This window comes from Bombina bombina, chromosome 3 (assembly GCF_027579735.1).
Source record: "Bombina bombina isolate aBomBom1 chromosome 3, aBomBom1.pri, whole genome shotgun sequence".
NCBI classification, from domain to species: Eukaryota; Metazoa; Chordata; class Amphibia; order Anura; family Bombinatoridae; genus Bombina; species Bombina bombina.
In genome coordinates this window covers 1,052,892,059-1,052,909,589 of record NC_069501.1, presented here as the reverse complement: position 1 = coordinate 1,052,909,589, position 17,531 = coordinate 1,052,892,059, and positions in this window count along the sequence as shown.

The following is a 17,531-nucleotide window of genomic DNA, read 5'->3' as shown; positions in this document are numbered from 1 at the left end:
CAGATAATTTATATGTGAAAAGCTGGTTCCGGTTTTGTCCGATCAGTTCTGTACCACATGTCTCAGATTGGCCAATCTCTTTGTGAGCGATGTTTTCACTATATTCCCATGGTAGCCGATACTTTGAATTTTCTCTAAGGGGTATGTAATGGAAAGTGCAGGTCACTTTGGATCGTGTACATTTCAAACACAGAAACGATTGCAATAAAATCAATTATTTAACAAAATACCTTAGAATTCAATATCTGATATTTTAACACAAAAATTGTCATTGATTCTAACTATAATATTGGAGAATTCTAACCAATAAGGTTTTAGTCTCCTTCATGCTAATGTAACAAGGACTCAAATATAGATTTTGAACATTTTGATGTTTTGAAACAATTCTATTTTAACATAAAACAAAATTCTACATCCATGATTACATAAAATATACTATATATGATGTTTAAATATGAAATTAATACTTTTGTATAAATCAATTAAAATAAATTAAAATCAAATAAAACAAATAAAATTGAACATGCCGATATATAGTTTCTCCATATTGAATTAAATGAATGCTGCCACTCTAATATCTTTATTTAAACCATAGTGTCCATATGTTTTTAATGTGTGTATCCACCATAGTTCTCTTTTATTGAGTTCTTTTTCTATCTCCCCCCCTCTCCAATGTAATGAAACTTTTTCTATGCCAATCCATGATAGATGTTTTTTGTCATATAGTGGGCAATTGTTGTAGTGTAAGGGAACACCGTGATCTTCTTTCTCTTTTTCAATTTTATTGAGGTGTTCTAGTATGCGTGTCTTTACAAATCTTGAAGTTTGACCTAAATACTGGATCTGACAGTTGCACTGAAGTAAATAAATTGTATTTTTTGTTTTACAACTAATGAAATCTTTTATCGTATATGATTTGCCTGTTACAGAGGAAGTAAATGTCTTATGTGTCTTCTTAGTGTAATTGCATGCTTTACAATGCCCACATGTATAAAATCCTGTCAAATTAGCAATTTGAATGGGTTTAGGAGGCTTCATCCCTTTGATGAGGGAAGGTGCCAATTTCTGTTTGAAATTTGTTCCCTTCCTAAAGGTTATCATTGGTTTATTAGGAATGATGTTATTCAGATATTCATCATTTTTGAGAACATTCCAATGTTGGTTTATAATATGTTTAATCTGTTTGTGTCCACTATTATATGTGGTAATAAACCTTGGAAAATTTGGATTATTTATGCCTTCTTTTTTGGTATTTAGAATTAAAGAATCTCGATTCCTATTTCCCACTTCAACCCTATCTTGCTCTAATACATTACTATCATAGCCTTTGTGTTCAAATCTTTCTTTGATTATCTTGGATTGAGTATTGAAATCATCTATGGTATCACAATTCCTTCTTATGCGAAGAAATTGCTCTTTGGGGATTGCTTTTAGCCAAGTTGGGTGATGTTCACTATCTCTCCTGATGTAAGTGTTCATGTCACAGCTTTTGAAAAAGGTCTTAGTATGTATATTTCCTGCTTCTACAAAAATTGTTAAATCTAGAAAATTGATTTGAGTAACTAAAACCTTATTGGTTAGAATTCTCCAATATTATAGTTAGAATCAATGACAATTTGTGTTAAAATATCAGATATTGAATTCTAAGGTATTTTGTTAAATAAGTGATTTTATTGCAATTGTTTCTGTGTTTGAAATGTACACAATCCAAAGTGACCTGCACTTTCCATTACATACCCCTTAGAGAAAATTCAAAGTATCGGCTACCATGGGAATATAGTGAAAACATCGCTCACAAAGAGATTGGCCAATCTTAGACATGTGGTACAGAACTGATCAGACAAAACCGGAACCAGCTTTTCACATATAAAGTATCTGGAACAACGCTCTCCACCTGATTGGTCGGATGGGAACACATGATCACGCATCGTCTGGCGGACCTTAAAGGGAACTATACAGAATCGGGACTCGAAAGGGAACTTCATCATTACTTCATTTTGATTGGTTAAATAACTTTTTTATTTATACCGATCCGATTTGGCTAATTATTGAGATTTTGAGCGAAATAGCTTAAGCATATACAAAAAATGCATCACTCTCAAAACGCAATCGGATGGGGATAAAAACAAAAATTAAAATGTTTTATTTGTGAGTCCTATTCCGATGTTTATCACCGGAACAGGAACAATGATTACCTGTATAAATACACCTGTAATACTCCAAAGGCAGCACTTCCAATTGTTTTTTACTGCTCTTGAAAAAGACGATTCAATCGTTGAAACGCGTAGAGCCAAGATAAAAAAGAGCCTTTTAACCATGTTTTAATAAATATTTGTTTGCTACAACAAGTATTTTGCTGCCTTTCTTGGAAGTAATTTAAAGCTACCTACCACTTTTTGAGGAGCCGGATTCCGAATTTATCGGAGTGAGTATATTGCACATTTTATCTCGCAAAAGATACAATTACCTGCAGTGCAATTTCCATTATCTACAGATACTAAAGCACAGTGTGGGAAAACTGGGACAGAGATCCTTTTGAAGAAGCGGAACTCTGAAATTTTTCGGAGTGAGTATACTGCACATTATTTTGTTGTCAACTCCTGCAAATCACAAGTTAAGTTTCTTTCTTCAGTGTGCACGTCAATATATACGAGATTCAAGACCAGCGCCTCTATACATTTGATTTATATAAAGCTAGGCCTTAGTCCGCTCACCCACTGAGCTGTTGTGACTGGATTTCAAGGTCTTTTTAGAAAACTAGTCTTGTCTTCTATTATGGAAGTGAGAGAAACCTTTATCCAGGATGATAAGACTAAAGATGATTTAGCAGTGGCCAATCTGGTAACCCTTTTGGAGGAAAATAAACCTGGTACCTCTATGCAAGTCCCTGATATTACTTTGGCTGATACCCCAGAGATGGAAAAATCAAAAACTACCTTTAGAGGCTCATTTATCAAGCTCTAGATGGAGCTTGAGGGCCCGTGTTACTGGCGAGCCTGCAGGCTCGCCAGAAAAAGCAGTTATGAAGCAGGCGGACGGAAACAGCAGCTCTGAGCAGGTGGACGGAGATCGCCACAATTCAACCCGATTGAGTACGATCGGGTTGATTGACACCCCCCTGCTGGCAGCCGATTGGCCGCAACTCTGCAGGGGGCGGCGTTGCACCAGCAGCTCACAAGAGCTGCTGGTGAAATGCAGAATACGGAGAGTGTATTGCTCTCCGCATTCAGTGAGGTCTGTCGAACCTGATCCGCACTGTCGGATCAGGTCCAACAGACCTTTAATAAATAGACCTCTTAGGCTGAAATCTAACGTTATGCTGGCACTTTCTCTTGCTCCTGCTGTACAATTTTTTGTCACTGCTGTGGCAAAAAATTATAGAACGGATTGGTATATTTGGCATTGTAGGTGACAATTTGACTAAGGCAGAAAGACAAGCTTTGTGGGAATTAAAGAATGCTCTCAATGTCGTAATTAAAACAGCAGACTAGGGAAACAATTTAGTGTTGCTGGATGAAAATTCCTATTTAAAAGAAGTGATGAGACAATTAAATAATAAAGAACTTTATGCATGTCTAAGATGTAATCCCTTAAATGAAACCCATACAAAGTTACTTTTTTTGCTAAACGATGCAAAATATGAAGGTTTAATTGCCAATAAAGAGTTTGATTATTTTTTTCAGCACAATCCTGTCTTGTCCACTTTTTATTGTTTGCCAAAACTGCATAAGGATAAAAACAAACTTCCAGGCCGTCCTATAGTCTCTGGCATAGGTGGTGTGACTGAAAATGTAGGGAATTTTGCTGACTTTTTTTTAAAACCGTTTCTTCCTACTTTACCCACCAATGTCAGAGACACTACTGATCTTTTACAGAAACTTGATAACCTAATTGTGGATGATGTTATCTTGGTTTCCTTAGATGTTGAGGGGTTATACTCCTCAATCCTGCATGAGGTTGACTTGGCAGCCAGTAGATCTTTTCTTGATACTCGTGGCCCATCTTTCAAAAAACATACTGAGTTTGTGATTTCTCTTTTGAGGTTTGTATTGGAGAATAATGTTTTTTGTTTTGATAGAAAGTTTTTTAGACAAATACGTGGCACAGCAATGAGGGCCACTTGTACCCCCACCTATGCCTGTCTTCATTTGGGAATCTGGGAATTGTCTGAAGTCTTTGGTACACACAATGACATTGTTGAAAGATCAGTCCAATTGTGGCTACGCTATGTGGATAATAATCTTTTCTAATTGACATCCAGAACCTCCCCTGGCACAGATTAAACTTAATCCCTGATCTAGACTCTGCAGTTGAATTCTTTCAGTCTGAACTCCTACAAGTTTGGAATTTACATGCCCCGCTGCGTAAGGTGAGAGTAAAAGGAGCACACTTGAATTGGATCACAGATGACCTCATTCAAATGTACCAGTTTCGGGATTCATTGTGGTCAAAGTTCAAACATACAGGCTCTATGAACGATCACTGTGTATATAGAAAATGGTGAAATATATGCTCTAAACAAACAAAATTGGCCAAGGAACAATATTTCTGTTAAAATCTGAACAATAACATATCAAACCCTAGAAAGTTTTGGAAACTCATAAATAACTTACAAAATCCTCCAATCCACTCCCAACCCCCCACTGTCAATGTGGAAAACCATACCCTGCAACTCCCCTTAGAAGTAGCAAATGCCTTTAATAGTTATTTTGTCAGATGCTCCACCACCCTGATTGACAAAGTAATAAATGACATGCATCCTGAAACTACAAATGTGGATCAGGCCCCACTAAATCAGCAAAGACCCAATATAGAGAAGTTCAATTTTAGACCTGTACCTGTATCAATGTCATTAAGAAACACCTTAATAATCTAAAAATGAAAAAACAGTCTGGACCTGATCAAATCCCAGCAATGCTGTTGAAGCTCAGTGCGCCAGCAATTACTAAACTGGTCACAACCCTAATTAACGAATCCTTGGTGTCTAGATACATACCCAGACTTTGGAAAACTGCAAGGGTAGTGCCTATCCATAAATGTGGGGAGTTAACCTTGGTTTCTAATTATCTATATCTTTGCTCCCAGTATTGTCAAAAACCTTAGAAAAATGCGTCCATACGCAATTATGTGAGTATTACCAACAATCTATCTGACCCCTGATCAATCAGGTTTTCGCCGAAATCACTCCACTACAACTGCCCTCCTAAAAGTTTGCAATGACATACAAACTGGCATGGAACAAGGAGACCTAACTGGAGCTATTTTCCTTGATTTTGCAAAGGCCTTTGACACAGTAGACCACAACATACTACTGCTCAAACTAAAAAACTCTGGTATTGCTGATCATCTGTTAACCTGGTTTCGATCATATGTATCGGATCGATCACAATATGTCTCAATTTCTGACAGCGACTCCCTGCCTCTCCCATTCACGTGTGGTGTACCCCAAGGTTCCATTCTCAGCCCCCTAATATTTACATTATTTATAAATGATCTGCCTGTCTGCAAATCATCAACTGTACACATGTGCGCAGATGACACGGTAATCTATGCAAACAATTCCGATCTGCCGCAGCTTGAAGCAGTGCTCCAAGACCAGTTCACAGAGGTAGAAAAGTGGATCTCAAAAAACAAACTCTTCCTAAACACTGACAAAACTGTCACAATGATCGTTGGAACTTGACCTAAATTACACAAATTACAAAATTCCCAATTTCGCATCAAAACAAAATCAAATTGCACACTGACTGCAGTCCACTCTTTTAAATACTTAGGTATGTTGTTAGACCCCAATCTATCTTTTGGCCTCCACATAGAAAAACTTGCATCTAAACTTTATCCAAAACTAGGTGCCCTGTACAGAAACAAATCCTGCCTCAGCCCTACAGTAAAGGAAAAGATTGTACAGCAAATGCTGATGCCTATCATGGATTACGGGGACATAGTATAGGCACCTGCACTGCAAACTCACCTTAATAAACTTAATACATTGTATAACTCGTTCTGCCGCTTTGTGCTACAATGTAACTACAGGACCCACCATTATGACATGCTAAAAGAACTAAACTGGCTGTCGCTGGAATCCAGACGCACCCTCCATCTTTCCTGCCTTGTGTTTAAGAGCTTTTCTGGGAAGCTCCCACCCTACCTGAGCAGAATGCTCTCCCCTGCTATTCCCACCTCCTATAACCTCCGATCCAATATCAGCACATTATTTAGCTTGCCTCAATACAAAAAGAAAGCAGCTCGATCCTCCTTTTCCTACAGAGCACCACAATTATGGAATGACCTCCCTCACACTTTAAAAACTTCCACAAGCCTAATATCCTTTAAGAGATCCCTCTCTACATATCTCAAAACAGAATGTGCCTGTCATGGTTGTTTAAATATTTCCTACCAGTTCTATGTTAAATGTTTGCATATATTGTGTATTATTATTATTTTTGTATTTTATTGTACACAATTGTATCAATGTAATGTTTTGTGGTCCCAGGACATACTTGAAAATGAGAGAAATCTCAATGTATCTTCCTGGTAAAATATTTTATAAATAAATAAAATAAATAAATAAATATCTTTATGTTATGGAAGGGTGACATGTTGAGTTTGAAGGCTTTTGTAAAAATAACAATAATTACAACATTTTGTTGACTTATGAAGCCAATTCTTCCATGCTCCCCTTCCTTGACATATTTGTAAACCCATAGTGACTAATAGCCTCTTGCAAGCACAGAGTAATCATCTTCACTCTTTGAAGAAAGGTATCCCTTATGGACAGTTTTTGCGTTTACGTAGAAACTGTTCCACAAATTCCAGTTTTGATTTTCATGCAACTAAAATGAAAGAGAGGTTTCTGTCTAGAGGTTAAAAGCTCTCTCAATAGAGAGTGAGAAGGATGAAAAGAGAGGATATCATTTTTCCAAAGAGTGAGATAGAAAAAGAAGAGGAACAAAAATCTAATGTAAGATCATGTCACATCAGCTAGGGGCTCGACACAGAACCCTTTAGCTAATAGAGTGCTAATTTTTAGATATTACCATAACGTCTCAAAAATGTTATTAATCATTTTAATGAATCATCATGATTTTCAATTGCTGTTGCTTTATAGTGAGCTATATAATAGTTGTTATACATAACGGTGGCTTTGTAGACAGCCACATAGTGTTTTCTCTCTGCTAGTGACCATTTAAGGTCCACTTTAACTCAAACTGATAAAGTTCACTATGCTTTCTTGTAACTGTTTTAAAAAATATATTTTTTTAAAAAGAATGAAACACATTGCTGGGATCTTACAGAGAGCTATACAATGTTTTCCATCTGTATGTGGCCATTTTGGTTCACCTTAATACAAGCAGACAAAGTCTAAATATGTTCTCATACAACTGCCCTATTTCAAAAAAACGAAAAAAGGAAAATATTTGTACACAAACACACATACTTTTATCTATAGCTCTCTTTTAAATGCACTAAGCCATTATTTCTATCAATCTTCATAGTATATATAAAAGCATTGCAACAGCATCTAAGTTAATTATTGGAAAATTGTTTGTTCAAGTATTATGTATTCATATTTTTGCCTAGCATATTATCTGTTCAAGAATGTAATCTGCTGCTCGGGACCTCTAAGCCAGGTGTACACCATGTCATTAGAAAACCAACCTGTGTAAGTCTCTATTCACCAAAAGGGTTAACAAGACACCCTTCCTTATTGGTTACCCACACCCTTATAGAGACCCTGACCAGCAGAGACCATTATCTCTGATGAAGCGCATGTGCCCATGCGCAAAACGCGTAAGATAGGAGCTTACCTGTGTCTGACCATAAGCCTGCTCCTAATAAAAACTTCATTTCATCCACTTTGAAGACTCTGCACTCCTTTTTCCTCTTTTGTAAGATTTATAACACAGTATAATTGCCACTGGGACAGAATTCGCCATATCTTGACCACAAATTGCCATTTTTTACTTGCGGATAAAAGTAGGGAAGTGTCCCCTTTTGACAGCTAGAAAAGCTTTGAGTCTAAAAGATTGTTAGGTAAGAAGCCATTTTATTAAAACTCTGAAACAAAATTGGCTCACAATGCACCAATCACAAAAAGGTAGTTTCCCCTGTGGAAAATGCGTGTCATATAGCTATATTGTGGCCTTAATGAAAAATTTGAATTTCCTCCATTTTTGTAGAGTGAGTAACTTTTTCACTTTAAAATTTGTTCTTTATATATACTTGATCTATGTGCTATTTTATATTTATTTTTATTTTGTTAATTTCATTTAATTAAAGATATAATTCTAGTGAATCTGTCACTATATGGGGTTCTTCCTAGTGGGTGAGCAGACCCTTACCTAGCTATATACAATGATTTTAGTTAGGTATATCATTATATTATAGGATTGATTCTGCCCTCAAAAATGTGAAATATCTTTAATGGTTTTTGTTCTCAAATATAGTTAAATTAAATTATTTTAGAGCTGTCAAAATTTAGCTTATATTCTTGAGATCAAGAACATAGTTCCATATATACGATCCAAAGATATATGGGTCTTTAGTATTATTATTCATTGGTCTTTGTGTTTTTTCTTAACTCCCCCATTTTATTGGGGATAGTTTCCTGATGTTTGTTTTCCACCATACGTCGTTTTCCCCAGTGGGTGAGCGGACTAAGGTCTTGCTTTATATAACACTTTTAGGTAGGTAAACTCTGATACTTCTGGTTCGAGTCCGTCCCCTTTAAAAGTAATGCTTTTCATGCTTCAAACTGAAATTATTTTTATACTAATTAGTTGGTTTTTTTTCTTCATTATTTTGACATTTAGCACATAACCCTATATATAAATTTAAAAATCCTTGTGTCTGCATTTTTCTGACTTTTTATGAGACGCTTTTGGTTTGTGGGTATTTCCTTGACAAGTTAAACCAAATATTTGCATGTGGTTTTTTTTGCGCTATTTAGGTTATTAAAGCAACTTTGCATATTTAGTCATTTGTGTATTTATTTGTATTTAATACTAATTTATAATTATTTTGTGGCAAATACTTTAATTTTCTTTCTTGGAGGCATGTTTTGCTTAGCCTATAAAAGGCTTAGGATTCTTCCATGACGTCAGCCCTGAGGAAGTCCCTGTCAGTCAAGGGGATGAAACGCGCGTAGGCAGCTGGTTTCTTTGATGAGAGGCCTATCTTTGGGACTCTCTTATTAACCTTAAGGAACTTCACAAAGCTTGTTTTGTTTGCTCCTTTTGCTGTTGGAGCCACTGAATGGTTACTTTACATTTTGATGTGTGAGGAAAAGTTTGGATTCACGGATATTTACATTTTTTCACATCAGAGACTGTGAGTGCATGGGTATAAATACCAATTTAACAGATAACTTCCTTTGTATTTAAAAGGCTGGATTATCAAGGGCCTTTCCTCAACTCATTTATTTGCCCTCTGATGGAGGTGTTTTAAACTCCCTCTTGAGAAATCAAGCTCTTTATGGTGTATAAACAGATTTTGTATAAACCAAATATATTTGCTTCAATTTTGAGGTCACTACATAGAACCTCATTTGTTATTCATGACAACACATCCCTCAAATATATTTGTGGGGTTGTCCTCTGATAGAGGTGTTGTAGATTTCCTCTTTTTCAAACTATTATATACATTTCAAGATCCTTATTTTGTTTACTTCACAAAGAGAAGTCTCTCATTAAATATGTGAAATTAATTTCTTTTGGTAAAGTCTTATTATTATTTTTTATTTTTCATATGTGTTATAATAAAAATCTTTCAAAACACATGCTGGTCTATAAGTATTATTCTCTGTCTCACACGTGCAACTATATAATTATAATTAAAATAATTTCCATTTGGTTTGGGAGTGTACTTAATTTTTGAGAGTGCTGAAATCCCTATCTTTATATAAGGACTACTGATCCTTATCTTCTTATAAATAAGCATCACAAGCTGTTCTCTAACTGCAGCAGTCAGGTGCATAGGTGAGTTACTCTATGTGTTATAAATAAACATCACAAGATGCTCTCTAACTCCAGCAGTCAGGTGCATAGGTGAGTTACTCTATCGGCTAGATTTGGAGTTTTGTCGGTAACGACCCGAAAAACTAACGCCGGCTTTTTTCTGGCCGCACCATAAAAATAACTCTGGTATTGAGAGTCCATATAATGTCAGCGTTAGGCTCCAAAAAAGGAGCGTAGAGCATTTTTAACGCAGCTTCAACTCTCGATACCAGAGTTGCTTACGCAAGCGGCCAGCCTCAAAAACGTGCTTGTGCACGATTCCCCCATAGGAAACAATGGGGCTGTTTGAGCTGAAAAAAAACCTAACACCTGCAAAAAAGCCGTGTTCAGCTCCTAACGCAGCCCCATTGTTTGCTATGGGGAAACACTTCTACGTCTGCACCTAACACCCTAACATGTACCCCGAGTCTAAACACCCCTAACCTTACACTTATTAACCCCTATTCTGCCGCCCCCGCTATCGCTGACACCTGCATATTATTTTTAACCCCTAATCTGCCGCTCCGTAAACCGCCGCTACTAACATTATCCCTATGTACCCTAATCTGCTGCCCTAACATCGCCGACCCCTATATTATATTTACTAACCCCTAATCTGCCCCCCACAACGTCGCCTCCACCTGCCTACACTTATTAACCCCTAATCTGCCGACCAGACCTGAGCGCTACTATAATAAAGTTATTAACCCCTAATCCGCCTCACTAACCCTATCATAAATAGTATTAACCCCTAATCTGCCCTCCCTAACATCGCCGACACCTAACTTCAATTATTAACCCCTAATCTGCCGACCGGAGCTCACCGCTATTCTAATAAATGTATTAACCCCTAAAGCTAAGTCTAACCCTAACACTAACACCCCCCTAAGTTAAATATAATTTAAATCTAACGAAATTAATTATCTCTTATTAAATAAATTATTCCTATTTAAAGCTAAATACTTACCTGTAAAATAAATCCTAATATAGCTACAATATAAATTATAATTATATTATAGCTATTTTAGGATTAATATTTATTTTACAGGCAACTTTGTATTTATTTTAACCAGGTACAATAGCTATTAAATAGTTAAGAACTATTTAATATCTAAAATAGTTAAAATAATTACAAATTTACCTGTAAAAGAAATCCTAACCTAAGTTAAAATTAAACCTAACACTATACTATCAATAAATTAATTAAATAAACTACCTACAATTACCTACAATTAACCTAACACTACACTATCAATAAATTAATTAAATACAATTGCTACAAATAAATACAATTAAATAAACTTGCTAAAGTACAAAAAATAAAAAAGAACTAAGTTACAAAAAATAAAAAAATATTTACAAACATAAGAAAAATATTACAACAATTTTAAACTAATTACACCTACTCTAAGCCCCCTAATAAAATAACAAAGCCCCCCAAAATAAAAAAATGCCCTACCCTATTCTAAATAACTAAAGTTCAAAGCTCTTTTACCTTATCAGCCCTGAACAGGGCCCTTTGCGGGGCATGCCCCAAGAAGTTCAGCTCTTTTGCCTGTAAAAGAAAAAATACAATACCCAAGCCCCCCAAAATTACAACCCACCACCCACATACCCCTAATCTAACCCAAACCCCCCTTAAATAAACCTAACACTAAGCCCCTGAAGATCTTCCTACCTTATCTTCACCATACCAGGTTCACCGATCCGTCCTGAAGAGCTCCTCCGATGTCCTGATCCAAGCCCAAGCGGGGGGCTGAAGAGGTCCATGATCCGGCTGAAGTCTTCATCCAAGCGGGAGCTGAAGAGGTCCATGATCCGGATGAAGTCTTCTATCAACGGCATCTTCAATCTTCTTTCTTCCGGATCCATCTTGCAGACCTCCGATGCGGAACTTCCTGCTGGGCCGACGGACTAAAGACGAATGACGGTTCCTTTAAGGGACGTCATCCAAGATGGCGTCCCTCGAATTCCGATTGGCTGATAGGATTCTATCAGCCAATCGGAATTAAGGTATGAATATTCTGATTGGCTGATGGAATCAGCCAATCAGATTCAAGTTCAATCCGATTGGCTGATTCAATCAGCCAATCAGATTGAGCTCTCAATCTATTGGCTGTTCCGATCAGCCAATAGAATGCGAGCTCAATCTGATTGGCTGATTGGATCAGCCAATCGGATTGAACTTGATTCTGATTGGCTGATTCCATCAGCCAATCAGAATATTCCTACCTTAATTCCGATTGGCTGATAGAATCCTATCAGCCAATCGGAATTCGAGGGACGCCATCTTGGATGACGTCCCTTAAAGGAACCGTCATTCTTCAGTTGGACGTCGCCGGAAGAAGATGGGTCCGCGGTGGAGGTCTTCAGGATGGAGCCGGTCGTCATCGGATGAAGATAGAAGATGCCGCTTGGACCAAGATGGTTGCCGGTCCGGATCGCCTCTTCTTCCCGGATAGGATGAAGACTTTGGAGCCTCTTCTGGACCTCTTCAGCCACCGGATGAAGGATCGCAAGCCCCCGCTTGGGTTGGATGAAGATTTTGGAGCCAGGACGGATCGGTGATACCTGGTGAGGTGAAGACAAGGTAGGATGATCTTCAGGGGCTTAGTGTTAGGTTTATTTAAGGGGGTTTGGGTTAGATTAGGGGTATGTGGGTGGTGGGTTGTAATGTTGGGGGGGGGTATTGTATGTTTTTTTTTACAGGCAAAAGAGCTGAACTTCTTGGGGCATGCCCCGCAAAGGGCCCTGTTCAGGGCTGGTAAGGTAAAAGAGCTTTGAACTTTAGTAATTTAGAATAGGGTAGTGCATTTTTTATTTTGGGGGTCTTTGTTATTTTATTAGGGGGCTTAGAGTAGGTGTAATTAGTTTAAAATTGTAATATTTTTCTTATGTTTGTAAATATTTTTTTATTTTTTGTAACTTAGTTCTTTTTTATTTTTTGTACTTTAGTTAGTTTATTTCATTGTAGTTATTTTTTAGGAATTGTATTTAATTTATTTATTGATAGTGTAGTGTTAGGCTTAATTGTAGGTAATTGTAGGTATTTTATTTAATTAATTTAATGATAGTATAGTGTTAGGTTTAATTGTAACTTAGGTTAGGATTTATTTTACAGGTAATTTTGTAATTATTTTAACTAGGTAACTATTAAATAGTTCTTAACTATTTAATAGCTATTGTACCTGGTTAAAATAATTACAAAGTTGCCTGTAAATTAAATATTAATCCTAAAATAGCTATAATATAATTATAATTTATATTGTAGCTATATTAGGATTTATTTTACAAGTAAGTATTTAGCTTTAAATAGGAATACTTTATTTAATAAGAGATAATTAATTTCGTTAGATGTAAATTATATTTAATTTAGGGGGGTGTTAGTGTTAGGGTTAGACTTAGCTTTAGGGGTTAATACATTTATTAGAATAGCGGTGAGCTCCAGTCGGCAGATTAGGGGTTAATAATTGAAGTTAGGTGTCGGCGATGTTAGGGAGGGCAGATTAGGGGTTAATACTATTTATTATAGGGTTAGTGAGGCGGATTAGGGGTTAATAACTTTATTATAGCAGCGGTGCGGTCCGCTCGGCAGATTAGGGGTTAATAAGTGTAGGCAGGTGGAGGCGACGTTGAGGGGGGCAGATTAGGGGTTAATAAATATAATATAGGGGTGGGCGGTGTTAGGGGCAGCAGATTAGGGGTACATAAGGATAACGTAGGTGGCGGCACTTTGCGGTCGGCAGATTAGGGGATAATAAGTGTAGGTAGCTGGCGGTGACGTTGTGGGGGGCAGATTAGGGGTTAATAAATATAATATAGGGGTCGGCGGTGTTAGGGGCAGCAGATTAGGGGTACATAAGGATAACGTAGTTGGCGGTTAAAAAAATTTAATCGAGTTGCGGCGATGTGGGGGGACCTCGGTTTAGGGTTACATAGGTAGTTTATGGGTGTTAGTGTACTTTAGAGTACAGTAGTTAAGAGCTTTATAAACCGGCGTTAGCCCAGAAAGCTCTTAACTACTGACTTTTTTCCTGCGGCTGGAGTTTTGTCATTAGATTTCTAACGCTCACTTCAGACACGACTCTAAATACCGGAGTTAGAAAAATCCCATTGAAAAGATAGGATACGCAATTTACGTAAGGGGATCTGCGGTATGGAAAAGTCGCGGCTGAAAAGTGAGCGTTAGACCCTTTTTTGAGTGACTCCAAATACCGGAGGTAGCCTAAAACCAGCGTTAGGAGCCTCTAACGCTGGTTTTCACGGCTAACGCCAAACTCTAAATCTAGGCCTTAGTGTTTTAAATAAGCATCACAAGCTGTTCTCTAACTGCAGCAGTCAGGTGCATAGGTGAGTTATTCTATGTGTTATAAATAAGCATCACAAGCTGTTCTCTAACTGCAGCAGTCAGGTGCATAAGTGAGTTACTCTATGTCTTATAAATTAGCATCACAAGCTGTTCTGTAACTGCAGCAGTCAGGTGCATAGGTGAGTTACTCTATGTGTTATAAATAAGCATCACAAGTTGTTCTCTAACTGCAGCAGTCAGGTGCATAGGTGAGTTATTCTATGCGTTATAAATAAGCATCAGAAGCTGTTCTCTAACTGCAGCAGTCAGGTGCATAGGTGAGTTATTTTATGTCTTATAAATAAGCATCACAAGCTGTTCTTTAACTGCAGCAGTCAGGTGCATTGGTGAGTTACTCTATGTGTTATAAATAAGCATCACAAGCTGTTCTCTAGCTGCAGCAGTCAGGTGTATAGGTGAGTTACTCTATGTGTTATAAATAAGCATCACAAGATGTTCTGTAACTGCAGCAGTCAGGTGTAAAGGTGAGTTACTCTATGTGTTATAAATAAGCATCACAAGATGTTCTGTAACTGCAGCAGTCAGGTGTATAGGTGAGTTACTCTATGTGTTATAAATAAGCATCACAAGATGTTCTTTAACTGCAGCAGTCAGGTACATAGGTGAGTTACTCTATGTATTATAAATAAGCATCACAAGCTGTTCTCTAACTGCAGCAGTCAGGTGTATAGGTGAGTTACTCTATGTGTTATAAATAAGCATCACAAGCTGTTCTCTAACTGCAGCAGTCAGGTGTATAGGTGAGTTATTCTATGTGTTATAAATAAGCATCACAAGATGTTCTGTAACTGCAGCAGTCAGGTGCATAGGTGAGTTACTCTATGTGTTATAAATAAGCATCACAAGCTGTTCTGTAACTGCAGCAGTTAGGTGCATAGGTGAGTTACTCTATATGTTATAAATAAGCATCACAAGCTGTTCTCTAACTGCAGCAGTCAGGTGCATAGGTGAGTTGCTCTAAGAACGAATTTTATAGGTGAGTTACTCTATGTGTTATAAATAAGCATCACAAGATGTTCTGTAACTGCAGCAGTCAGGTGCATAGGTGAGTTACTCTATGTCTTATAAATAAGCATCACAAGCTGTTCTGTAACTGCAGCAGTCAGGTGCATAGGTGAGTTACTCTATGTATTATAAATAAGAATCACAAGCTGTTCTCTAACTGTAGCAGTCAGGTGTATAGATGAGTTACTCTATGTGTTATAAATAAGCATCACAAGCTGTTCTCTAACTGCAGCAGTCAGGTGTATAGGTGAGTTGCTCTATTTGTTATAAATAAGCATCACAAGATGTTCTTTAACTGCAGCAGTCAGGTGCATAGGTGAGTTACTCTATGTATTATAAATAAGCATCACAAGCTGTTCTGTAACTGCAGCAGTCAGGTGCATAGGTGAGTTACTCCATGTGTTATAAATAAGCATCACAAGCTGTTCTCTAACTGCAGCAGTCAGGTGCATAGGTGAGTTGCTCTAAGAACGAATTTTATAGGTGAGTTAGTCTATGTGTTATAAATAAGCATCACAAGATGTTCTGTAACTGCAGCAGTCAGGTGCATAGGTGAGTTACTCTATGTGTTATAAATAAGCATCACAAGCTGTTCTGTAACTGCAGCAGTCAGGTGCATAGGTGAGTTACTCTATGTATTATAAATAAGCATCACCAGCTTTTCTCTAACTGCAGCAGTCAGGTGCATAGGTGAGTTACTCTATGTGTTATAAATAAGCATCACAAGCTGTTCTCTAACTGCAGCAGTCAGGTGCATAGGTGAGTTACTCTATATGTTATAAATAAGCATCACAAGCTGTTCTCTAACTGCAGCAGTCAGGTGCATAGGTGAGTTGCTCTAAGAACGAATTTTATAGGTGAGTTACTCTATGTGTTATAAATAAGCATCACAAGATGTTCTGTAACTGCAGCAGTCAGGTGCATAGGTGAGTTACTCTATGTCTTATAAATAAGCATCACAAGCTGTTCTGTAACTGCAGCAGTCAGGTGCATAGGTGAGTTACTCTATGTATTATAAATAAGAATCACAAGCTGTTCTCTAACTGTAGCAGTCAGGTGTATAGATGAGTTACTCTATGTGTTATAAATAAGCATCACAAGCTGTTCTCTAACTGCAGCAGTCAGGTGTATAGGTGAGTTGCTCTATTTGTTATAAATAAGCATCACAAGATGTTCTTTAACTGCAGCAGTCAGGTGCATAGGTGAGTTACTCTATGTATTATAAATAAGCATCACAAGCTGTTCTGTAACTGCAGCAGTCAGGTGCATAGGTGAGTTACTCCATGTGTTATAAATAAGCATCACAAGCTGTTCTCTAACTGCAGCAGTCAGGTGCATAGGTGAGTTGCTCTAAGAACGAATTTTATAGGTGAGTTAGTCTATGTGTTATAAATAAGCATCACAAGATGTTCTGTAACTGCAGCAGTCAGGTGCATAGGTGAGTTACTCTATGTGTTATAAATAAGCATCACAAGCTGTTCTGTAACTGCAGCAGTCAGGTGCATAGGTGAGTTACTCTATGTATTATAAATAAGCATCACCAGCTTTTCTCTAACTGCAGCAGTCAGGTGCATAGGTGAGTTACTCTATGTGTTATAAATAAGCATCACAAGCTGCAGCAGTCAGGTGCATAGGTGAGTTACTCTATGTGTTATAAATAAGCATCACAAGCTGTTCTGTAACTGCAGCAGTCAGGTGTATAGGTGAGTTATTCTATGTGTTATAAATAAGCATCACAAGATGTTCTGTAACTGCAGCAGTCAGGTGCATAGGTGAGTTACTCTATGTGTTATAAATAAGCATCACAAGCTGTTCTCTAACTGCAGCAGTCAGGTGCATAGGTGAGTTACTCTATGTGTTATAAATAAGCATCACAAGCTGTTCTGTAACTGCAGCAGTCAGGTGTATAGGTGAGTTACTCTATGTGATATAAATAAGCATTACAAGATGTTCTGTAACTGCAGCAGTCAGGTGCATAGGTGAGTTACTCTATGTGTTATAAATAAGCATCACAAGCTGTTCTGTAACTGCAGCAGTCAGGTGCATAGGTGAGTTACTCCATGTGTTATAAATAAGCATCACAAGCTGTTCTCTAACTGCAGCAGTCAGGTGCATAGGTGTGTTTCTCTAAGAACGAATTTTATAGGTGAGTTACTCTATGT